The sequence below is a fragment of the Manis javanica genome, chromosome 4 (genome assembly GCF_040802235.1).
Source record: "Manis javanica isolate MJ-LG chromosome 4, MJ_LKY, whole genome shotgun sequence".
Taxonomy (NCBI): domain Eukaryota; kingdom Metazoa; phylum Chordata; class Mammalia; order Pholidota; family Manidae; genus Manis; species Manis javanica.
In genome coordinates this window covers 112,306,516-112,331,375 of record NC_133159.1, presented here as the reverse complement: position 1 = coordinate 112,331,375, position 24,860 = coordinate 112,306,516, and positions in this window count along the sequence as shown.

The following is a 24,860-nucleotide window of genomic DNA, read 5'->3' as shown; positions in this document are numbered from 1 at the left end:
CTCTTTTGTATTTCTTTCCTATCTCTTCTTTCTTTCTCTCATATTTCTTTCTTTTGTCATTCTTACTTTCTTCTCTCTTTCTTCCTTTCTTTTTTCTCTTTCTTCCTTCCTTTCTTTCTTTTTTTCTTTCCTTGTTTCTTTCTATCTTTCTTACTTTCTTTTACATTTTTTTGTTTAGTCCACTCCTCATCACTAATTTACCAAAGGGATAGGAACTAGGAATTGTGCTTAGAAAGAGAGGGAGAAGGGAAGCATTATGATTAGCTCCTGTAATATGGGAGGATTCCAGTGGGAAATTCCGTATAGTATAGTGTTCAGGTAGTGATTCTATTGCATCTATCTTTGCTGATGAACAGTGAGCATAATGTGGTATAAGGGGTGTACTTGATGATCCGGGGAGTCTTGTATCCATGATATTGCGCATATAGTTGTTTTCTATCTTTATTTTATTCTTTCTTCTTTCATTCTTTTTATTTCTGCCTTTCTTTCTTCTTTCGCCTTTCTTTCTTTCTTCTTTCCTTCGTGTAACTTTGTTCTTTCCTTGTTTCTTTCATCTTCTGTCTGTTTTTTTCTCTTTCCTTCCTTTCTTTCATTTAGTCGTTATTTCTTTCTCTCTTTGTTTTTTTTTTTTTTCTCTTTCTTTCTTTCTTCCTTCCGTATTTTGACTTTCATGATTGTTTCGTTGTTTCATTCATTCTTTCTTCTTTTTTGGGTCTTTTATGTCTTTCATTCCTTCTTTCTTTCTTTTCTTACTTTCCTTCCTTTCTTTACTTTTTTTCTTTCGCCTTTCTTTCTTTCTTCTCTATTTCTTTCTTCTTCCTTTCTTCATCTTTCCTCTTTCTTAAGTCTTTCTTCTTTCTTTCTATCATCTTCCTTTCTTCATCGTTTTTCTTTCATTCTTTCTTTTTTTGCTCTTATTTCTTTCTGTTTTTCTTTCTTTTTCTACTTTCACCTTTCTTTCTTTCGTTTTACTTTCTTTGCTCTTGGTTTCTTTCACCTTTCTGTCTGTTTTCTTTCTCTTTATTTTCTTTTCTTTTGTCTTTCTTTTTTTCTCCCTTTTTCTTTCTTTCTTTCTCTTTCTTTCTTTCTTTCATTCTTCCATCTTTTTTTTTTCATCTTTCTTTCGTGTTTCTTTCATTCTTTCTTCTTTTTTGCTTCATTCATGTCTTTAATACATTCTTTCTTTTTTTTCTCACTTTAATTTCTTTTCTTACTATCTTACTTTAGTCTTTCTTCCTTCTCTATTTCTTTCTTCCTTCCTTTTTTTTCTTTCTATCTATCGTTCTATCTTTCCTGTTTTCTTTCTTTCTTTCCTTCTTCCTTCTTTCATCTTTCTTTCCTTCTTTCTTTCTTTTTTCTTTCTTAAGTCTTTAGTCTTTATTTCTTTCATCTTCCTTTCTTCTTTCTTTCTTTCATTCTTTTTTCTTTCCTTCATCTTGCTTTCTTCTTTCCTTGTTTCTTTTATCTTTCTGTATGTCTTTCTTTTTCTCTTTCCTTCCTTTCTTTCCTTTAGTCTTTCTTTCTCTCTTTGTTCTTTTTTCTTACTCTTTATTTATTGCGTCTTTTGACTTTCATTTTTCTTTCTTTTTTTCTTTCATTCTTTCTTCCTTTTTTCGTATTTTATGTCTTTCATTCATTCTTTCATTCTGTTCTTTCTTTGCTCCTTCTTTCTTATGTCTTTCTTTCTCTCATCTTTTTTTCTTTCGTTCATTTTTTCTGTCTTTCTTTTCTTACTTTCTTTCTTTCATCTCTTTCTTTCTTTCTTCTCTTTCTTCCTTACTTCCTCGCTTTTTTTTTCTGTCCTTCTTTTTACCTTCCTTTCTTTCCTTTTTTCTTCCTTCCTTCATTTTTTCTTTCTTTGGCCTTTCTTCTCTTTCCTTTCTGTGTGCCTTTTTTCTTTCTTTCTTTCATTCTCTCTTCTTTCTTTTTTCCTCTTTCTGTCTTTCTTTCCCTCTTCCTTATTAAATCTTTCGTCTTCTTTCTTTTGTCTTCCTTCCTTTCTACTTTCTTTCGTTCATTCATTCTTTCTTCTCGTTCTTTTTTCTTTGTTTTCTCTCATTATTCCTCCCTTTTTTCTTTCTTTCATTTATTCTTTCTTTTCTTTCTTTAGTCTTTCATTCTGTTGTGTTTCTTTCTTTCATCTTTCCTTTCTTCCTTTTTCCTTCCTTTTCTTTCTTCATATAGTGTTTCTTTTCCTTCTTTCTTTTGTTAGTCTTTCTTTCCTTCTTTCCTTTCTCTTTCATACTTTCTTCCTTCCGTCCTTCCTTCTTTCTTTCTTTCTTTCTTTCTTTCTTTCTTTCTTTCTTTCTTTCTTTCTTTCTTTCTTTCTTCCTTCCAATCTTTCTTTCCTTATTCATTCCTTTTTTCTTTCTTTCATTCATTCATTCATTCATTCTTTCTTTCTTTCTTTTTTTCTTTTTTTCTTTCCTTCTTTCTTTCTTCTTACTTTCTTTGTTTTTCTTTGTTTGTTTCTTTCTCTCATCTTTGTTACGTCTTTTCTATTTCTTTCTTTATTCTTCCTATCTTCCTTCTTTCTGTCTTTTATTCTTTCTTTGTTCTTTCATTCTTTTTTATTTCTGCCTCTTTCTTACTTCTTTCGCCTTTCTATCTTATTTCTTCTTTTGCCTTTCTTTCTTCTTTCCTTCTTCTTCCTTTCTTCTTTCTGTTTCTTTGATCTTTCTGTCTGCTTTCTTTCTGTTTCCTTCCTTTCTTTCTTTCAGTCTTTCTCTTTGTTCATTCTTTTTCACTCTTCCTTTCTTTTTTTCCTCTGTCCTTTGACTTTCATCTTTCTTTCGTTGTTTCTTTCATTCTTTCTTCTTTATTGCGTCTTTGATGTCTTCCATTCATTCTTTATTTCTTTGCTTTCTTCTTTCTTTCTTTCTTTCTTTCTTTCTTTCTTTCTTTCTTTCTTATTTCTTATGTCTTTCTTTCACCTTTCTTTTTTCTCTCTTTCTTTCTTTCTTTATTTCATTCATTCTTTCTTTCTGCTTCCTTCTCTGGTGTTTATTTTTTTCTTTCTTCTTTGTTAATTCTCTTCTTTCTTTCTTTCATTGTTTCTTTCTTATGTCATTCTTTTCTCTTCCTGTCTTTCTTCTTTCTTCTTTCGGCTTTCTGTCTTCCTTTCTTCTTTCCTCCATCTTACTTTCTTCTTCCTTTGTTTCGTTCATGTTTCTGTCTGCTTTATTTGTCTTTCCTTCCTTTCTTTCCTTTAGTCTTTGTTCTCTCTTTCTGTCTTTGTTCTTTCTTTCTGACTCTTTCTACTTTCTTCTTTCTTTTGTCTTTCATCTTTCTTTTTTTCTTTCTTTCTTTCTTCTTTTTTTGCATATTTCATCTCTTTCATTCATTCTTTCTTTCATTTCTTTCTTCGTTATTTCTTCCTTCTTATGTCTTTCTTTCTTTCATCTTTCTTTCTTTTATTACTTTCTGCCTTGCTTTTCTTTCTCTCTTACTTTTCTCATTCCTTCTTTCTTTCTTCATCTTTCTTTGTTTCTTCTCTCTTTCTTCCTTCCTCTGTTTCTTTCTTTCTTTCTTTCTTTATTTCTACCTTCGCTTTTTCTTTCTTTCATTCCTTTATTCTTTATTTCATTTGTTACTTCCTCTCTTTTCTTTCAGTATTTAGTCTTTCTTTCTTTCTTCTCTCTTCTTTCTTCCTGCCTTCTTTGTTTCTTTTTCTTTCTTTCTTTCTTTCTTTCTCTCTTTCTTTCTTTATTTCCTTCTTTTACTTTTTTATGAATACTACACTCCCCGTCACCAATTTACCAAAGTGCCAGGAACTAGGAATTCTGCTTGGAAAGGGAAGGAGAAGGATAGCATTACGATTAGCTCCTGTAATGTGCGAGGATTCCAGTTGGGAATTCTGTATACTGTAGAGAATTCAGGTAGTGATTCTATTGCATCTTACTATGCTGATGAACCGTTACTGTAATGGGGTATGTTGGGGGTGCTTGATGATGTGGGGAGTCTTGTAACCATAATATTGCATACATATTTGTTGACAGGTTATTGTGAACACTGCTCTGATAAACAAAGGGATGCATGTGTCTTTTTAAATCTGGCTGCTTCTTTCTCTTTCTTTCTTTCCTTCTTTCTTTCTTTTATCTTCTTAAGTCTTTCACCTCTCTTTTTTCATCTTCCTTTCTTTCTACTTTCTTAATTTCATTGTTTCTTTTTCTTTTTTCTTTTCTCTTTCTGCCTTTCTTTCTTTTGCCTACCTTTCATTCGTTCTTCTTTCCTTCGTCTTGCTTTCTTCCTTTGATTCTTTCATCTTTCTGTCTGTCTTTCTTTCTCTTTTTCCTTCCTTTCCTTTATTCTTTCTTTCTTTCTCTCTTTGTTCTTTCTTTCTTACTCATTATTTCTTCTGTCTTTAGACTTTCATCTTTCTTTCTTTGTTTCTTTCATTCTTTCTTCTTTTTTGTGTCTTTCATTTATTTCATTCATTCTTTCTTTCTTTCTCCTTTCTGAAGTCTTTCATCTTTCTTTTGTCTTCCTTTCTTCTTTGTTTCTTTCATTCTTTCTTTCTTCCATTCTTTTTTAATTCGGCCTTTCTTTCTTGTATATTCTTTCCCCTTTCTTCCTTCCTTTCTTTCTTTCTTTCTTCTTTGCTTCGTCTTACTTTTTTCTTTCTTTGTTTCCTTCATCTTTCTGTCTGTTTTCTTTCTTTCTCCTAACTTTCCGTCCTTTCATCTTTCTTTCACTCTTTGTTCTTTCTTTCTTACTATTTCTTTCTTTCATCCGTCTTTTCACTTTCATCCTTCTTTCTTTGTTTCTTTCAGTATTTAGTTCTTTCTTCTTTTTGGCATATTTCATATCTTTCATTCATTCTTCGTTGTTTTGTTTCTTGTCTTTTTTTCTTTCATTAGGCTTACTTTCTTTCTTCTCTCTCTCTTTCTTTCTTTCTTTCTTCTCTTTCTTCCTTCCTTCCTTATTTCTTTCTTCCTTCCTGTCTTTCTTTCATTCTTTATTCCTTCAGTTTTTCATTCTTTCTTTCATTCATTCATTCTTTCTTTCTTCTTCCTTCTTTCATCATTCTTTCTTCTTTCTTAACTCTTTTGTCTTTCTTTCTTTCATGTTCCTTTCTTCCTTCTTCCTATCTTTTATTCTTTCTTGCTTTTTTGTTCTCTTTCTAGCTGTTTTTCTTTCTTCTTTCACTTTCTTTCTGTCTTTCCTCTTTCCTTCATCGTACTTCCTTTTTTCTTTATTTCTTTCATCTTCTGTTTTCTTTCTCTTTCCTTCCTTTCTTTACATTACTCTTTGTTTCATTCTATCTCTGTTCTTTCTTTCTTACTCTTCCTTTCTTTCTTTCTTCCATCATTTGAAGTGCATCTTTCTTTCATTTTTTCTTTCATTCTTCTTTTTTGCATCTTTTATGTCTTTAATTTCTTCGTTCTTTCTTTTCTTTCTTTCATTCCTGTCTTTCTGCCTTAGACTTTCTTTGTTTTTTTCTTTTGTATTTTTTCATCTCTCTTTCTTTTTTTTCATCCATTTTTCTTTCTTTCTTCCTTCCTTCCTTCCTTCCTTTCTTTCTTTCCTTCTTTATACTTTCCTTTGTCTTTCTTTCTTTCTTTTATTCATTCTTTCTTTCTTTTCTTACTTTCCATTCTGTTCTTTCTTCTTTCTTCCTTCTTTTCCTTCTTTCTTTCTTCCTTCCTTCTTTCATGTTTCTTCCTTTCTTCTCTCAAGTCTTTCTTCATTCTTTCTTTCATCTTCCTTTCCTCCTTTCTTTCTTCTTTCGTTCTTTTCTCATTCTGTCTTTCTTCTTTCTTCTTTCCCATTTCTTTCTCTTTCTTCTTTCCTTCTTACTTTCTTTTTTCTTTCATCTTTCTCTCTCTTTTCTTTCTCTTTCCTTCCTTTCCTTTAGTCTTCTTTTCTTTCTCTCTTTGTTCCTTCCTTCTTACTCTATCTTTCTTACTTTCTTAAGTCTTCTTACTTTCATTTTTCTTTCATTGTTTCTTTCATTCCTTATTCATTTTTACATCTTTCATGTCTTCCTTTCATTCTTTCTTTTGTTTCTTTCATGCTTTCTTTTCTTTCTTTCGTATTTGTTCTTTTTTGTTTTTCATGTTCCTGTCTGTTTTACTTGTCTTTCCTTACTTTCTTTCCTTCAGTCTTTCTTTCCCTCTTTTTTCTTTCTTTCTTACACTTTCTTTCTTTTTACTTCTTTCTTTTGACTTTCATCGTTCTTTCTTTCATCTTTCCTTCATCTTCCTTCCTTCCTTCTTTCATTCATTCTGTCTTTCTTTAATCTTTCTGTCTTTCTTCAATCTTTCATCTTTCTTTCTGGCTTTTGTCTTTTCTTCAGTTAATGTCTTTTTTCTTTCTTTCATCTTTCTGTTTTCTTTCCCTTTCTTTTTTTCTTTCCTTAGTCTTTCTTTCTTCTCTCTTTGTTCTTTCTTTCTTACTCTTCCTTTATTTCTTACATCTTTTTGCTTCATCTTTCTTTTGTTGTTTCTATCATTCTTCTTTTCAGCATCTTTCATGTCTTTCATGTCTTTCATTCATTCTTTTCTTTCTTTCATTCTTTGGTCTTTCTTTCTTAATTTCTTTTTTATTTCTTCTCTATTTCTTCCTTTCTTCCTTTTTTTTTTCTTTCTTTCTTATTCTGTCTTTTGTCTATCTCTTCTTTCTTAACTGCTTCATCTTTCTTTCGTCTTCCTTTCTTCCTTCTTTCAATCTTTCTTTCTTGCTTGCTTTTTCTTTCTTTTTCTATCTGTCTTTCTTTCTTCTTTCTTCTTTCACTTTCTTTCTGTCTTTCGTCTTTCCTTCTTCTTACATTCTTCTTTCTTTGTGTCTTTCATCTTTCTGTTTCCTTTTTCAGTCCTTCCTTTCTTTCCTTTAGTCTTTCTTTCATTCTGTCTTTGTTCTTTCTTTCTTACTCTTCCTTTCGTTATTTCTTCCATCTTTTGACTTGCATCTTTCTTTCATTGTTTCTGTCATACTTCTTTTTTGCATTTTCCATGTCTTCCACTCATTCTTTCTTTCTTTTGTTTCTTTCATAATATCTTTTTTATCTTTCATCCTTATTCTTTTTTGTTTTTTGTTTCCGTCTGTTTTACTTGTCTTTCCTTACTTTCTTTCCTTCAGTCTTTCTTTCTCTCTTTGTTATTTCTTTCTTACACTTTCTTATTTTTTCTTCTTTATTTTGACTTTCATCGTTCTTTGTTTCTTCTTTCCTTCACCTTCCTTCCTTCTTTCTTTCTTTCATTCTTTCAATCTTTAATCTTTCTGTCTTTCTTCATTCTCCTTTCGCCTTTCTATCTGTCTTTCATCTTTTCTTCAGCTTAATTTCTTCTTTCTTTGTTCTTAATGTCTGTTTACTTCCCCTTTCCTCTCTTTCTTTCCTTTAGTCTTTCTTCTCTCCTTGTTCTATCTTACTCTTCCTTTCTTTATTTCTTCCATCTTCTGACTTCATCTTTCTTTCGTTGTTTCTTTCATTCTTCTTTTTTGCATCTTTCATGTCTTTCATTCATTCATACATTCTTTTCCTTCTTTCAATCTCTTTAGTCTTTCTTAAATTCTTTTGTCTTTCTTCTCTCTTCCTTTCTTCCTTTTTTATTTCTTTCTGTGGAAGAAAGAAAGAATGAAAGAAAGAAAGAAAGAAAGAGAGAAAGAAAGGAAAAAAGAATGAAATAAAGGAAAAAAGAAAGATAAAGAAAGACTAAGGAATGAAAGAAAAGAAAGGAAAGAAAGTAAGAACAGAATGAAATAACGCATGAAAGAAAGAATGAAATAAAGAATAAAGTATTGAATAAAGAAAAACGGAAGGAAGAAAAGAAAGAATAAAGGAAGAAATAATGAAAAGGACGAAAGAATGAAAAGAAAGAATAATAAAATTTAGAAAGAAAAGGTAGGATTGAAAGTAAGAAAAGAAAGAAATAATGAATGAATGAAAGAGAGAAGAAAGAAACAAAAAAGAAAGAAAGACTAAGGAAAGAAAAGAGAGAATGAATGAAAGAGAAAAGGAAGGAAGAAAGAAAGAAAACAGAAAGAAAAAGTAACAAAATAAGAAAGAAAGAATGAAAGAAAGAAATAAGGAAGAAATGAAGACAAAAGAAAAAAGATGAAAGACTTAAGAAGGAAGAGGAAAGAAAGACAGAAAGAGGAATTAAGGAAGAAGAATGAAGAAAGAAAAAAGGAAGGAAGAATGAAAGAGAAGGAAGAAAGAAAGACTAAGGGAAGAAAGAAAGGAAAGTAAGAAAAGAAAGAAAGACTCTTTAAAAGACATGAAAGATGCAAAAAAAGAAAGAAAGAAAGAATGAAAGAACCACGAAAGAAAGATGAAAGTCAAAAATGAAGAAAGAAAGAAAGAACAAAGAGACAAATAAAGAAAGACTAATGGAAAGAAAGGAAGGAAAGAGAAAGCAAACATACAGAAAGATGAAAGAAACAAAGAACAAAGAAAGTAAAACGAAGGAAAGAAAAAAGAAAGAATGGTGATAGCAGAAAGAAGAAAGAAAAACTGAAAGAAACAAGAACAAAAGAGGAAGGAAGGAAAGAAAAAAGAAGGAAGAAAGGAAGAAGACAGAAAGAAAGAAGAGAGACCGAGGAAAGAAGAAAGATGAAAGAAGGAAGAAAGTGAAGAAACAATGAAAGGCAAAAGAAATAAAGAAAGACCAAAGAAAGTAAGAAGGAAAAGGAAGGAAAGTAAGAAAAGAAAGAATGAATGAAAGAGGCAAAAAAAAGAAAGAATGAAACAACGAAAGAAACATGAAAATCAAAATACGGATGGAAGAAAGGAAGAAAGAGAATGAAATAAAAAAGAGGAGGGAAAGAAAGACTAAAGTAAAGAAAGGAAGTAAAGAGAAAGAAAACAGACAGAAAGATGAAAGGAAAAAGAAAGAAGAAAGTAAAAGGAAGGAAAGATGAAAGTAAGAAAGGAGGAAGAAGAAACAAGAAAGAAAGGTAAAAATAAAAAGAAGGAAAGAAGAAAGAAAGTATGAAAGATACAAAGAAAGGAAGATGAAAGAAAGACGTAAGACTTAAGAAAGAAGAAAGAAAGAAAGAAAGAGACAAAAGAAGGCAGAAGAAAGAAAGAATGAAAGAAAGAAAAGAAGAAACGTGAAAGAAAGGCAGAAAGAAGTATAGAAAGAAGGAAGAAAGAAAAGAAACAAAGAATGAATAAAAGACATGAAAGACGCAAAAAGGATGAATGCAAGAAACAAAGACCTAAAAATGAAAGTCAAAAGAAAGAAGAAAGAAATAAAGTTTAAGAAAGAAAGATGAAATCACAGAAAGGAAGGAGATAAAGACAGACAGAAAGATGAAAGAAACAAAGAAAGAAGAAAGCAAGATGAAGGAAAGAATAAAGAATGAAAGAAAGGAAGGTGAAAGAAGGAAGAAAGACAGAAATAGAAAAGAACCAAATAAGAAAGAAAGACTGAAGGAAAGAATGAAGAAAGAAAGGTAGATGAAAGAAAGAAACGAAGAAGAAAGACTTAAGAAAGAAGAAAGACTTAAGAAAGAAGAAAGAAAGGAAAGAGAGATGAAAGAAAGAAGAAAGAAAGGAGGAAAGAAAGAAAGACAAAGAAGCAGCCAGTATTAAAAAAGACACATGCATCCCTATTTTTGCCACAGTAGTATTCTCAATAAGCAATCAACAATTATATAAGCAATGTTATGTTTACAAGACTCCCCAGATCATCAAGTACCCCCACATACCCCATTACAGTCACGTTTCATGAACATAGTAAGATGCAATAGAATCACTTCCTCAATTCTCTACACTATACAGAATTTCCCACTGGAATCCTCCCACATTACAGAAGATAATTTTAATGCTGCCCTACTCCCTCCCTTTCCAAGCAGAATTCCTAGTTCCTGGCCCTAAGGTAAATAGGTGATGGAGAATGTACTAAACATAAAAAAGTAAGAAAGAAAGTAAGACAAAAAAAAGTAAGACTAAAGAAAGGAAGGAATGAATGAATGAATGAAAGAAATAAAGAAGGAAGGAAGAAAGAAAGAAAGAAAGGAAGAAGAAAGAAAGACAAAAGAGAGAAAGAACGACTAAAGAAAGAAAGAAAGGAAAGAAAGAAAAGACAGAAAGAATGAATGAAAGATATAAAAGATTAAAAAAACAAGATATAAAGACTGAAATAAACAATGAAAGAAAGATGAAAGTCAAAAGACGGAAGAAAGAAGAAAGAGTAAAAAAGAAAGAAAAAAGTGAGATAGAAAGAAAGACTTAGGAAAGAAAGAGGGAAAGAGAAAAAACAGACAGAAAGATGATAGAAAAGAATGAAAGAAGAAAGTAAGATGAAGAAGAAAGGTAGAAAGAAAGAAAGAAAGAAAGAAAGAAAGAAAGGTGAAAGAAGAAAAAAGAAAGAAAGGCAGAAATAAAAACGAATGAAAGAAGACAGAAAGCATGAAAGAATGAAAGAAGGTAGAAAGAAAGAAGAAAGACTTAAGAAAGAAGAAAGAAAAGGAATAAAGAATGAATGAAATAAATGAAAGACACAAAAAAGAAGAATGAAAGAAAGAAAGAAATATGAAAGCCAATAGACGACAAAAGAAAGAAAGAAAGAGTAAGAGAGAAAGAAAAAAGAGAGAGAGAAAGAATGACTAAAGGAAAGAAAGGAAGGAAGGAGAGAAAGAAAGATAGACAGAGAGCTGAAGGAAACAAAGAAAGAAGAAAGCAAGACGAACGAAAGAAGAATGAAAGGAAGCCGAAAGAAAGAAAGACTAAAGACTTAAGAGAGAAGAAAGAAAGAAAGGAAGAGGAAAGAAGGATGCAGAAAGACACAATGAAAGACAGAAAGAAAGAGAGAAATAAAGAAAGATAAAAGAAAGAGAGACATAAGAAAGAAGAAAGAAGTAAAGAAGGAAAGAAGAAGGAAAAGAAAAAAAGAATGAATGACTGACATGAAAGACGAAAAAAGAAGAAAGAATGAAACAAAGAAAGACGAACGTCAAAAGAAAGAAGAAGAAAGTGTAATAAAGAAAAAACAGAGAAAGAAAGACTAAAGGAAAGAAAAGAAGGAAAGACAACTAAAACAGAAACATGAAAGAAACAAAGACAGAAAAAAGTAAGACGGAGGAAAGAAGAAAGAAAGAAAGGCGAAAGTAAAAAAGAAGAAATAAAGAGAGAAATAAAAAAGAACGAAAGAAGAAAGAGGGAAAGAAAGAAAGTAGGAAGAAAGGAAGTTGAAGAAAGTAAGACGAAAGGCTTAAGAAGAAAGAAAGAAAGAAAGGAGAGATGTAAGAACAAAGAAGAAAGAACGAAGGAAAGAAAGAAAGGGAAAGAAGAAGCCACTTTTAAAAAGACACACGCATCCCTATGTTTATCACAGCAGTATTCAGAATAAACAATTAACAATTATATAAGCAATACTATGGTTACAAGAATCCCCAGATCATCAAGGACCCCCCACATACCCCAGTACAGTCACTGTTCATCAGCATAGTAAGATGCAATAGAATCACTACATGAATTCTCTACAGTACACAAAATTTCCCACTGGAAAACTCCCACATTACAGGAGATAATCGTAATGCTAACCTTCTCCATCCCTTTCCAAGCAGAATTCCTAGTTCCTCGTCCCTTGGTAAATTGGTGATGGGGAGTGTACTAATCATAAAAACGTAAGAAACAAAGAGAAAGTAATAAAGTTAGGAAGCAATCAAGCCAGCAAGAAAAAAATAAATAAGGAAAGAAAGAAAGAGAATGAAAGGGAAAGAAAGAAAAAAGAAGGAAAGAAAGAAAAGAGGAAGGAAGAATGAAAGAAGAAAAGAAAGAGGAAGGAAGAAAGACAAAGGAATGAAAGAAATGGAGAAAGAAAGAAAGAGAAAAGGTAGGAAGAAAGAAAGAAAGAAAGGAAGGAAGGAAGGAAGGAAGGAAGGAAGAAAAAAAGAAGGAAAGAAAAAAAGAAGAAAAAAAAAAGGCCAGAAAAAAGAAACAGAGAAGAAAGAAAGAAAAAAAAAAGAGAGATAAAGTAATGAAAGAAAGGAACGAAGGAAAAGAAAGAATGAATGAAAGATATAAAAGATGCAAAAAAGAAAAAAAGGCTGAAAGAAATAAAAGAAAGATGAGAGTCAAAAGACGGAAGAAAGAAATTAAGAAAGAGTAAAAAAGAAAGAAAAGAAAGAACAAAAGACTAAAGAAAGGGAAAGAAGGAAATAGATACAAAACAGACACAAAGTTGAAAGAAACAAAGAAATAGGAAAGTAAGATGAAGGAAAGTATGAAGAAAGAAAGAAAGATGAAAGAAGAAAGTAGAAAGAACGTCAGAAATAAAAAAGAATGAAAGAAGAAAGAAAGCATTGAAGAAAGAGAGAAAAGAGAAAGGAAGATGAAAGAAAGATGAAAGATTTAAGAAAGAAGAAAGAAAGCTTGACGAATGAAGTAAGAAAGAAAGAATGAAAGAAAGAAAGATGACAGAAAGTCATAACAAAGAAGAAAGAAGTGAAGAAAGAATGAACAGAAAGAATGAATGAAATACATGAAAGACCCAAAAAAGAAGAAATAATGAAAGAAACAAAGAAAGATGAAAGTCAAAAGAACTAAGAAAGACAGAAGGAAAGAGTAAAAAGGAAAGAACAAAGAGAGAAAGAATGAAAGAATGAAGGGAAGAAAGGAAGAAAAGAGAATGAAAAGCGACAGAAAGATGAAAGAAACAAAGAAAGAAGAAAGAAAGATGAAGAAAAGAGGAATGAAAGAAAGAAAGGCGAAAGAAGAAAGAAGAAAGAAAGACAGAAATAAAAAAGAATGAAGGAAGAAAGAATGAAAGAAAGAAAGAAGGAATAAAGGAAAACAAAAGATAGGAAGAAGAAAGACATAAGAAAGAACGATAGAAACAAAGACAAAAGAAGGAAGAGGAAAGAAAGAAAGACTGATAGAAAGAAAGAAAGTAAGAAAAATGAAAGAAAGAAATAAGAAGAAAGAAAGATGTAAAGAAAGATAGAGGAAAAAAAGAAAGAAGTAATGAATGAAAGACATGAAAGACACAAACAAGATGAAAGAATGAAACAAAGAAAGAAAGTTGAAAGTCAAAAGAGGGAAGAAAAGAAGAAAGAAAAAGAAAGAAAGAACAAAGGGAGAAAGAAAAAAAGACTAAAGGAAAGGAAGGAAGTAAAGAGAAAGAAATTAAACAGAAAGTTGAAAGAAACAAAGAAAAAAGAAAGTAAAACGAATGAAAGAAAGGTGAAAGAAGAAAAAAGAAAGAAAAACCGAAAGTAATCAGAATGAAAGAAGAAAGAATGAAAGAAAAAAACCGAAAGTTATCAGAATGAAAGAAGAAAGAATGAAAGAAAAAAGAGGGAAGAAAGGAAGATGACAGAAAGAAAGAAGAAAGAGGAAAGAAGGAAGGAGAAAGAAAGAGAGAAGAAAGAAAGAAAGATAAAAAAGAAAGGAAAGAAAGAAAAGAAACAAAGAAGGAATGAAAGACATAAAAGACGCAAAAAAGAAGAAACAATGAAGGAAACAACGAAACAATCATGAAAGTCAAAATACGGAAGGAAGAAAGAAAGAAAGAAAGATTAAGAAAGAAACAAAAAGAGAGAAAGAACGACTAAATGAAAGAAAGGAAGGAAAGAGAAAGAGAACAGACAGAAGATGTAAGAAACAAAGAAAGAACAAAGTAAAACGAAGGAAATAAGAAAGAAAGAAAGCCGAAAGAAGAAAGAAGAAAGAAAGGCAGAAATAAAAAGAATGAAAGAAGAAAGAAAGAATGAAATAAAGAAAGAAAACAACTCTATAAGCAATATCATGGATACAAGACTCCCCAGATCATCAAGTACACCCCACATACCCAATTAGAGTTACTTTTCATCAGCATAGTAAGATGCAATAGAATCACGACCTGAACTCTCTATACTGTACAAAATTCCCCACTGAAATCCTCCCACATTACAGGAGCTAATCGTAATGTTGCCCTTCTCCCTCCCTATTCAGCAGAATTCCTAGTTCCTGGCCATAAGGTAAATTGGTGAAGCGAGTGTACTAAACATAAAAAATCAAGAAAGAAAGATAAGAAGGAAAGAAAGAAAGAAAGAAAGAAAGAAAGAAAGAAAGAAAGAAAGAAAGAAAGAAAGAAAGAAAGAAAGAAAGAAAGAAAGAAAGAAAGAAAGAAAGAAAGAAAGAAAGAAAGAAAGAAAGAAAGACTAAAGACAGAAAAAAAGAAAAGAAAGGAAAGAATGAATGAAAGAAAGAAAGAAAAAAGGAAGGAAAAAAGAAAGGAAGGAAGAAAGAAAGAAAGAAAGAAACAAAAAAGAAAGGAAGAAAGAAAGAAATAAAGAAAGACAAAAGAAAGACTAAAGACAGAAAAAAAGAAAAGAAAGGAAAGAATGAATGAAAGAAAGAAAGAAAAAAGGAAGGAAAAAAGAAAGGAAGGAAGAAAGAAAGAAAGAAAGAAAGAAAAAAGAAAGGAAGAAGAAAGAAAGAAAGACAAAAGGTAGAAAGAACGACTAATGAAAGAAAGAAAAGAAAGGAAAGAAAAAAAAGACAGAAAGAATGAATGAAAGATATTAAAGAAGAAAAAAACAAGATATAAAAACTGAATGAAATAATGAAAGAAAGATGAAAGTCAAAAGACGGAAGAAAGAAGAAAGAGTAAAAAAGAAAGAACAAAGAGAGAAATAAAGAAAGACTAAAGGAAAGTAAGGAAGGAAAGAGAAATAAAACAGACAGAAAGATGAAAGAAAGAAAGAAAAAAAAAAAAAAAAAAGAAAATGGAAAGGAGAAAGAAAAAAAAAAACAAACAAACAAAGAAAAAAAGAAAAAAAAAAGAAAAAAAGGAAGGAATGAAGAAAGAAAGAAGGAAAGAAAAAAGGAAAGAAGAAAGAAAGATATAAAGAAAGAAAAAAGGAAGGAAGGAAGGAAGAAAAGAGAAGAAAGAAATAAAGACTAAAGAATGAATGAAAGAAAAGAAAGGCAAGAAAGTAAAAATGAAAAGAAAGAATGAATGAAAGAAACAAAAAATGAAGGAAGAAAGAAAGAAAAGAAGGAAGGAAGAAAGAAAGAAAGGAAGAAAGGAAAAAAAGAAAAAAGGAAGGAAGGAAAAAAGAGAGAAGAAAGTTTAAGAAAGAAAGAAAGAAAGAAAGACGATAGAAAGAAAGCAAAGAAAGAAAAGAAAGACAGAAAGAATGAAAGAAAGAAGGATGAAAGAAACACAGAAGAAAGAAAAGAAAGAATGAATGAAAGACATGAAATACGCAAAAAAGAAGAAAGAACGAAAGGAACTAACAAAAAAATGAAAGTCAAAAGGCAGAAGAAAGAAAGTGTAAGAAAGAACACATAGAGAAAGAAAGAAAATCTAAAGGAAAGAAAGGAAGGAAAGAGAGAAAGAAAGACATACAGAAAGGTGAAATAAACAAGGAAAGAAGAATGAAAGACGAAGGAAAGAAGAAAGAATGAAAGGAATGTGAAAGAAGAAAGAAGAAAGAAATGTATAAGGAAAAAACAATGAAAGAATAAAGAAAGAATGAAAGAAAGACAAAGAAAGAAAGAAGAGAAAAAGAAAAAAAAATAAAGGAAAGAAAGGAACGAAAGAGAAAGAAAACAGACAGAAAGATGAAACAAACAAGGAGAGAAGAAAGTTAGACGAAGGAAAGAAGAAAGAACAAAGAAAGGCGAAAGAAGAAAGAAGAAGGAACGTCAGAAGGAAAATACAACGAAAGAAGAAAGAATGAATGAAAGAAAGAAGGAAGAAAGGAAGACGAAATAAAAATGAAAGAAGAAGAAAGAAAGAATGAAAGAAAAAAGAAAGAAAGTAAGAAAGAGAGAAGAAAGAAAGAAAGATGCAACAAAGAAAGGTGAAAGAAAGAAAGGAAAGAAATGAAAGAAAGAAAAGAAAGAAAAGAAAGGAAAGAAAGAAAAGAACGAAAGAATGAATGAAAGACATGAAAGATTCAAAAAAGAAGAAAGAAAGAAGGAAAGAAACAAAGAAAGAAACATGAAAGTGAAAAGACGGAATAAAGAAAGAAAGAACAAAGAGAGATAGAAAGAAAGTAGAAAGAAAGAGTAAAGGAAAGTAAGGAAGGAAAGAGAGAAAGAAAGACAGAAAGATGAAAGAAACAAAGAAAGCAAAAGAAGGAACAAAGAATGAAATAAATGAAGCCAAAAGAAAGAAAGACAAAAGGAAAGTAAGGAAGAAAGAAGGAAGAAAGACAAAAGGAAAGTAAGGAAGAAAGAAGAAAGATAGACGAAAGAAAGAAGCAGAAAGAAAGAAAGAAAGAAGAAAGAGAGAATGAAACAAAGACAAGGGAAAAAAAGACATAAGAAAGAAGAAAGAAGTAAAGAAAGATGAAAGAAAAGAAACAAACTATGAATGACTGACATGAAAGACGCAAAAAAGAGGAAAAAATGAAAGAAACAAAGAAAGATGAAAGTCAAAAGAAAGAAGAAAGAAGAAAGAAAGTGTAAGAAAGAAAGAACAAAGAAAGAAAAAAGAAAGACTAAAGTAAAGAAAAGAAGGAAAGACAACTAAACACACAGAAACATGAAAAACAAAGACGGAGGAAAGAAGAAAGAAAGAAAGAAAGGCGAAAGAAGAGAGAAGAAAGAAAAGAGAACAAAAGCAGAAAGAAAGAATGACAGAAAGAAGGAAGGAAGAAAGGAAGATGAAAGAAAGACGGAAGGCTTAAGAAGAAAGAAAGAAGGAAAGATGAAAGGAGGAAGAAGAAAAAAAGAAAGAGACGAAAGAAAGAAAAGTAAGAAAAGAAAGAATAAATGAAAGATGAAAGATGCAATAAAGAAGAAAGAAAGAATGAAAGAAACATAGAAAGACGAAAGTGAAAAGATTGAAGAAAGAAAAAGCAGTGACTCTAATGGGGTATGTGGGGGTACTTGATCTGGGGAGTCTTCTAACCATAGTATTGCTTATATAATTGTTGATTGGTTATTCTCAATACTGCTGTGATGAACAGGGATGCATGTGTCTTTTTGAAAGTGGCTGCTCCTTTCTCTTTCTTTCTTTATTTCATTCTTTCTTTTTTATTTCTTTCTTTTCTCTTTCTTTCTTCTTTTGCCTACCTTTCATTCTTTCTTCTCTCCTTCGTTTTGCTTTCTTCCTTTGTTTCTTTCATCTTTCTGCCTGTCTTTCTTTCTCTCTTTCCTTCCTTTCTTTCCTTTATTCTTTCTTTCTTTCTCTCTTTGTTCCTTCTTTCTTACTCATTCATTCTTCCGTCTTTAGATTTTCATGTTTCTTTCTTTGTTTCTTTCATTCATTCTTCTTTTTTGCGTCTTTCATTTCTTTCATTCATTCTTTCTTTTCTTTCTTTCTTCTTTCTTAAGTCTTTCGTCTTTCTTTCTTTTGTCTTCCTTTCTTCTTTCTTTCCTTCTTTTTTTTTTCTCTCTTTCTTTCATCTTTATTCTTTCCCCTTTCTTTCTTTCTTTCTTTCTTTCTTTCTTTCTTTCTTTCTTTCTTTCTTTCTTTCTTTCTTTCTTTCTTTCTTTCTTTTTTTCTTTCTTTCTTCTTTCCTTCTTACTTTCTTCTTTCTTTGTTTCTTTCATCTTTCTGTCTGTTTTCTTTCTCTTTCCTTCCTTTCTTTCCTTTCATCTTTCTTTCTTTCACTCTTTGTTCTTTCTTATTATTTCTTTCTTTGTTCCGTTTTTTGCCTTTCATTCTTCTTTCTTTTTTTTTTTCAGTATTTTTTTTTTTTTTTTTTTTTCGTCTTTCATTCATTCTTCTTTCTTTTGTTTCTTGTCTTTCTTTTCTTTCTTTAGGCTTTCTTTCTTTCTTTCTTCCCTCTTTCTTTTCTATTCTTTCTTTCTTCGTTCCTTTTTTCTTTCTTCCTTCCTTTCTTCTTAAGTCTTTCATTTTTCTTTCATCTTCCTTTCTTCTTTGTTTCTTTCCTTCATTTTTTCTTTATTCTTTCATTCTTTTTTCTTTCTGTCTTTCCTTCTTTCTTCTTTCGCCTTTCTATCTTTTTTTCTTCTTTCCTTCGTCTTTCTTCTTTCTTTGTTTGTTTCATCTTTCTGTCTGTTTTCTTTCTCTTTACTTTAGCCTTTCTTTATTTCTCTTTTTTTCTTTCAACCTTTGTCTTTCAGCTCTTTGTTTCTCTCATTCTGTCTTCTTTTTTGCGTCTTTCATGTATTTAATTCTTTCTTTCTTTCATTTCTTTCTTCTTTCTTTTCATATTTCTTTACTCTTTCTTATGTCTTTCTTCCTCTGTTTCTTTCTTTTGTTTCTTCTTTCTTTCTTTCTTTCTTTCTTTCTTTCTTTCTTTCTTTCTTTCTTTCTTTCTTTCTTTCTTTCTTTCTTTCTTTCTTTCTTTCTTTCTTTGTACACACCCCATCACAAATTTACCAAAGTGCCACAAACTAGGAATTCTGCTTTGAAACTGAGTGAGAAGGGTAACATTACGATTAGTTCCTGTAATGTTGGAGGTTTCCAGTCGGGAATTCAGTATAGTATATGTAATTGAGGTAGTGATTCTATTGCATCTTACTATGCTGATGAACAGTGACTCTAATGGGGTATGTGGGGGGGTCCTTGATGATCTGGGGGGTCTTGTAACCATAATATTGATTATGTAATTGTTGATTGGTTTCTGTGAATACTGCTGTGATAAACATAGTTATGCATATGTTTTTTAAAAACTGGCGGCCTCTTTCCATCTTTCTTTCTTTCTTTCATTCTTTCTTTCTTCTTCCTTCTTTCGTCTTTTTTCCTTCTTTGTTTCTTTCTTCTATCTTGTCTTTAGTCTTTACCTCTTTCGTCTTTCTTTCTTCTTAAGTCTTTCGTTTTTCTTTCGTCTTCCTGCCTTCCTTACTTCTGTCTTCTTTCTTTCTTTCTTTCTGTCATTCTTTTTTCTTTTTCTTTCTTTCTTTCTCTCACACTTTCTTTCTTTCTCTCTTTCTTCCTTTCCTTCTCTCTCTCTTTCTTTCTTCACTCTTTCGTTTTTCTTCCTTCCTTTTTTCTTTCTTGCTTCCTTCCTTTCTTTCTTTTTTCCTTTCTTTTCTCTTTCTTCCTGACATTCATTCTTTCTTTATTTTCTACTTTGTTTTTTTCTTTACTTTCATTCTATCTTTCTTTCTTTCTTCTTTCTTTCTTCCTTTTTCCTTTCTTTCTTTATTTCATTCTTTCTTCCTTCCTTCTTCCTTCTTTCGTCTTTCTTTTTTCTTTCTTCTTTCTTAAGTCTTTCATCTTTCTTTCTTTCATCTTCCTTTCTACCTTATTTCTTTCTTTCTTCTTTCGTTCTTTTTTCTTTCTGTCTTTCCTTCTTCTTTCCCCTTTCCCCTTTCTGTCTTTCTTTCTTTCTTCTTTCCTTCATCTTACTTTCTTCTTTCTTTGTTTCCTTCATCTTTCTGTCTGTTTTCTTTCTCTTTCCTTCCTTTCCTTTAGTCTTTCTTTCTTTCTATCTTTGTTCTTTCTTACTTTCTTTCTTTCTTCAGTCTTTTGACTTTCATCTTGCTTTCATTGTTTCTTTCATTCTTTCTTCTTTTTGACATCTTTCATGTCTTTCATTCATTCTTTCTTTTTTACTTTCATTCCTTTCTTTTCTTTCCTTCTTTCGTCTTTCTTTCATTCTTTCACGTTTCTTTCATTCTTTCTTTCTTTCTTCCTTCATTTTTTCTTTTCTTTCTTTCCTTTCTTTAATTATTTAGTCTTTCTTTCTTCTCACTTCTTTCTTCCTTCATTCCTTTTTCTTTCTTTGTTTCTTTGTTTCTTTGTTTCTTTGTTCCTTTGTTTCTTTGTTTCTTTCTTTGTTTCTTTCTTTCTTTGTTTCTTTGTTTCTTTGTTTCTTTGTTTCTTTGTTTCTTTGTTTTTTTTTTTCTTTTTTTCTTTTTTTCTTTTTTTTTTTCTTTCTTTCTCTTTCTTTCTTTCTTTCTTTCTTTCTTTCTTTCTTTCTTTCTTTCTTTCTTTCTTTCTTTCTTTCTTTCTTTCTTTCTTTCTTTCTTTCTTTCTTTCTTTCTTTTTCTTTCTTTCTACTTTTCTTTCTTTCTTTCTTACTTTGTTTTGTTTAGTACACTCCCGATCACCAATTTACCAAACTAGCAATTCTTCTTGGAAAGGGAGTGAGAAGGGTAGCATTATGATTAACTCCTCTAATGTGGGAGGATTCCAGTGGGGAATTCTGTATAGTATAATGAAATCAGGTAGTGATTCTATTGCATCTTACTATGCTGATGAACAGTGACTGTAATCAACTATGTGGGGGGTATTTGTTGATGTGGGGAGTCTTGGAACTGTTCTAGTGCTTATATAATTGTTGATTTGTTATTGTGAATACTGCTGTGATAAACGTAGGGTTGCATGTGTCTTTTTAAATCTGGCTGCATCTTTCTCTTTCTTTCATTCTTTCTTTTTTTTCTTCTTCCTTCTTTCTTCTTTTTTTCTATCTTCTTAGGTCTTTTGTCTTTCTTTCTTTAGACTTCCTCTCTTCGTTTTCATTCTTAAATTCTTTCTTCATTCATTATTTTTTCTGTCTGTCTTTCTTTGTTCTTTCTTCTTTTGCCTTTCGTTCTTTCTTCTTTACTTCATCTTACATTATTCTTTTTTGTTTCTTTCTTCTTTCTTTCTGTTTTCTTTCTCATTCCTTCCTTCCTTTCTGATCGCCTTTATTTCTTTCTCTCTTTGTTCTTTCTTTCTTACTCTTTCTGTCTTTCTTTCTCCTGTTTTTTCACTTTCAGCTTTCTTTTGTTTTTTTAGTCTTTCTTTCTTCTTTTTGCATCTTTCATGTCTGTCATTCATTCTTTCATTATTTTCTTTCCTTCCTTTCTTTTCTTTCTTTCTTTATTCTCTCTTTCTTTCTTCCTTCCTTCATTTTTTCTTTATTTCTTCCTTCCTTTTTTCTTTCTTACTGTCTTTTTTCTTCCTTTCTTTCTGTATTTCTTTCTTCTTTCCTTCTTTATTTTTTCCGTCTTTTGACTTTCACCTTTCTTTCATTGTTTCTTTTATTCTTTCTTTCTTCTTTTTTGCATGTTTCAGGTCTTTCATTCATTCTTTTTTTCCTTTCTTTCTTTCCTTTCTTTTATTTCTTTATTTAGTCTTTCCTTCTTTTGCCTTTCTTTCTTCTCTCTTTCCTTCCTTCTTTCTTTCATTCTTTTTTCTTTCTTTTTCTTACTTTTTTATGATTACTACACTCCCCATCACCAATTTACCAAAGGGCCAGGAGCTAGTTATTCTGCTTTGAAAGCATAGTATTATGCTTAGTATGCATAGTATTATGATTAGCCTCCCAAAATTATTGCCCCCCCTCTAGGACATAGCTTAGACAGACTCACTCAAGCCCTATTACAGTATACCAGCCTAGACCCAGAAACACCTGACAGAAGACATGTCCTTATGACATACTTCCTAGCTCAAATCTACCCTGACATTAAAGCTAAACTCAAAAAGTTAGAACAGAGCCCCACTACCCCACGGACTGAGATCCTAACAGTTGCCTTTAAAGTCTTCCATAACCTGGAGGAGGAGAGAGAACGTCGTAAACAAAAGGCTGATCAAGCCAATTACCAAATGTTAGCCCAGCTGATAAAACCAGAACCTGGGTGCCGTTCTACAAACAAGCGCCCCCCAGGAGCTTGTTTCAAGTGTGGACAAGAACGATATTCATCTAGGGCGTGTCCCTCCCCCAGATCTCCTAACACCCCATGCCCCAGATGCCACAAAAAGGGCTACTGGGGGACTGAGTGCCCAGCCACCCGAAGGGGAGGCTGGACGAACAACCCCCATCCTAAGCCCGCCATAGTGTGGCTGGCAGAAGAAGACTTAAGGGGCCCGGGGGCTTCTCGCCCGACCATTTCCATCACCAAACAGGTGTCCAGTGTTACTTTAATAGTAGACAGTCGTCCCATCTCCTTCCTCCTAGATACAAGAACCACCTTCTCAGTCTTGCGATAATACCAGGGCCCTACCAGGCCTGCCATTACTCCTGTAGTCAGGGTAGGAAGTAAACAGATTTTCCCATTAAACACCCCCCTTTTATTCACAATCCAAGACAATCCCATACCTTTCTCCCACTCCTTCCTAGTTATGCCCCAATGTCCCTTCCCTTTACTAGGAAGGGACATCCTTTCCCTCCTCCACGTTTCCATAACTACATCCACTCCCACAGCCCCCAGTACTCCCTTTCTGATGGCCCTCATAGCCAACAACCCCCCTCTACACAATGAAAGCTCCGGTTCCGCCTTCATACACCCTGTAAATCCCAAAGTTTGAGACATTACAAGCCCCGCTGTAGCTCTATGTCCTCCTGCCTCTATCAAATTACGTGACCCCTCTAAGTATATGTGTCAGGCCCAATATCCCCGAACCACTTCAGCCCTCATAAGCCTCCAACCCATCATTCAAGATCTCTTAAACAAAAATTACCTCAGACCCACTCACTCCCCATTTAATACCCCCATATTAGCTGTTAAAAAAAGGAAAGGATCTTTCCGCCTCATCCAAGACCTTCGCCTCATCAACATGGCCGTTGTCCCTATCCGTTCCTTAGTTCCAAATCCATACACCCTTTTATCGCAGATCCCTACCTCAGCATCCCACTTCTCAGTCCTACATCTCAAGGACGCATTTTTTTATCCCTCTTGCCCCTACTCCCAAGATTTTTTTAATTTTCACCTAGACAGACCCAGACACAAGACATTCTGAACAACTCACTTGGACAGTTTTGCCACAAGGCTTCCAAGATAGTCCCCATATTTTTAGAAAGGTCCTAGCTCAGGACCTCAAACAGTTTCATCATGATCATTCCGTGTCCACCTTATTACAATACGTGGACGATCTTCTACTCTGTAGTCCCTCGTGAGAACAGTCTCATCTTGACACTGCCTCTCTACTTAACCTTTTAGCTTCCAGAGGTTACCGAGTATCCCCCATCAAAGCTCAAATCTCTTCCCCTTCTATCACTTACCTCAGATTCCTCCTATCTCAACAAAGAAAGTCCATTATCTTAGAAAACGGGTGCTCTCTGACGTGCCTGTTTCCAAAACCAAGACAGAAATCCTTTCCTTTCTAAGCCTGGCTGAGTATTTTAGAGCATGGTTCCCTAACCTTTCCCTGTTAGCAAGACCCCAATACGACCTCAGCAAGGGCCCCCCTGAAGAACCATTATCCTCCTCATCCCGACACTCCTTCATTAAGCTCCATCGAGCCCTTGTGGAAGCCCTAGCTCTCCATCTCCCTGTTTTATCGAAACCCTTCTCATTATACATTCATGAGAGGTACAGTCAAGCTCTAGGAGTCCTATGCCAAAATTATAGCCCATCCTTTGACCCAGTAGCTGATCTCTCCAAGCAATTAGACCCCACAGTTCGGGGATGGGCCCCCTGCCTACGGACATTAGCCACTAGACAGCTCTTGCAGAATGAAGCTCAAAAACTGACATTCAGGGTGTCCCTTACCTTTCTGTCCCCAGATCACCTAAAAGATCTCTTCACCTACAGAAGTTTATAGACTCTCCCTCTCTCCAGACTCCTGACCTTACTGTCCTCTTTCCTCCACAATCCCATTCACCCCCTTTGCCATCCATACCCGAATCATGACTTTTTCCTCCTTTACTGCTCTCTCACTTTTTTTCCTCATTCCTATTGTCTTCCCCGCCACCCCAGCCTCCTTTGAATGGCGATTCAAAGTAAGACAGACTTACACACAGCATCAAACAAAAGTTACTGCCCTCATTGCCACATCAGACTGCCCTCTGAAAATCTGCTCTGAGCCTTTATACCTCCACTTTCCTAGCTCCAATGAAGTGTTCACTAGTCGCTTCCCTAATTCTCCCTACCTCTGCTTCCTCTATGACCAAAAACAAGCCTATTGCAGGCAATGGCCAGACACCTATGAGGGATGTCCCTACTGGTCTTGCGCCATTCAGTATATGAGTAACTCCTGGTACCCACAGTATTACTCCACCAACCGTTTCATGAAATATCACAACAGCTCATTCTCCTTATCAATCCCAGATCACTGGGACTCTTGACGGGCTGCCAGAGTCACAGCCTCAGTTTACTACAGGGGTTCCTCAACCCCCCAAGGTATCCTTCATCTGTCTCAAAAGTATGTTCCCTCTCATTACCAGATCTCTCAGGTGGCATCAGATATCAGACATTCTGAAAAAGTCATTATCCAAACTCTTGACGGCGCCTCTTCAACGTCTTATTCGTCCTACTCTTTGTTACAGCTCATTCAAGAGCACCATCTATCTCAATCACACCGTTAACACTGCCAGTTGTTTCTTGTGTGCATCACTACGGCGCCCAGTGCTGGCCGCCGTGCCCCCTAATTATTTCCAACTACTCCTTCCTTGCAGAAGGACAAATCCTCTGCCCCCTGGCACACATACCCCTATGAGAACCAGAATACGCAGATAATCCCACCATCCACCACTGTGTAAGCCCAAATACACCCCCCTCCAGCGCACTTCACTGCCTCTCTATCTACACCCCTACCTCTGGCTCTAAGACTTTTACACAACCGGGACACTTCTTTTGGTGTAATGCCAGTATTTTCAACTCACTGCCTCCCAACTCCAATACACCCTGTATTGTCGTCACCCTAATCCCACAGCTTATACTTTACAGCATGGCAGAATTTCTTGAGCTCCAACCTCCCTTGCCCTCGTGCACAAAAAGGGCTGCTTTCCTTCCCATCATGGTCGGTATCTCTTTAACCACCTAAGCCATTGAGGCAGGGTTTTCAGGATAGGCTTGAGTCACTCTATGGGCAATTAAATATCTCAACGCCAAACTTGAGGGAGTCCTGACATCCACTGCCGATTCCCTAGCCTCTCTCCAAAGAAAGGTCACTTCGCTAGCTAATGTCACCCTTCAAAACCGGCGAGCCTTAGATCTGCTTACAGCTGAGAAGGGCGGCACCTGCATCTTCCTTCCAGAGGAGTGCTGCTATTACATCAACCAATCCGGCATTGTGGAAACTGACATTACCAAACTCACCGACCTTGCCTCCAGCCTCCAGTCTGCTTCCAAT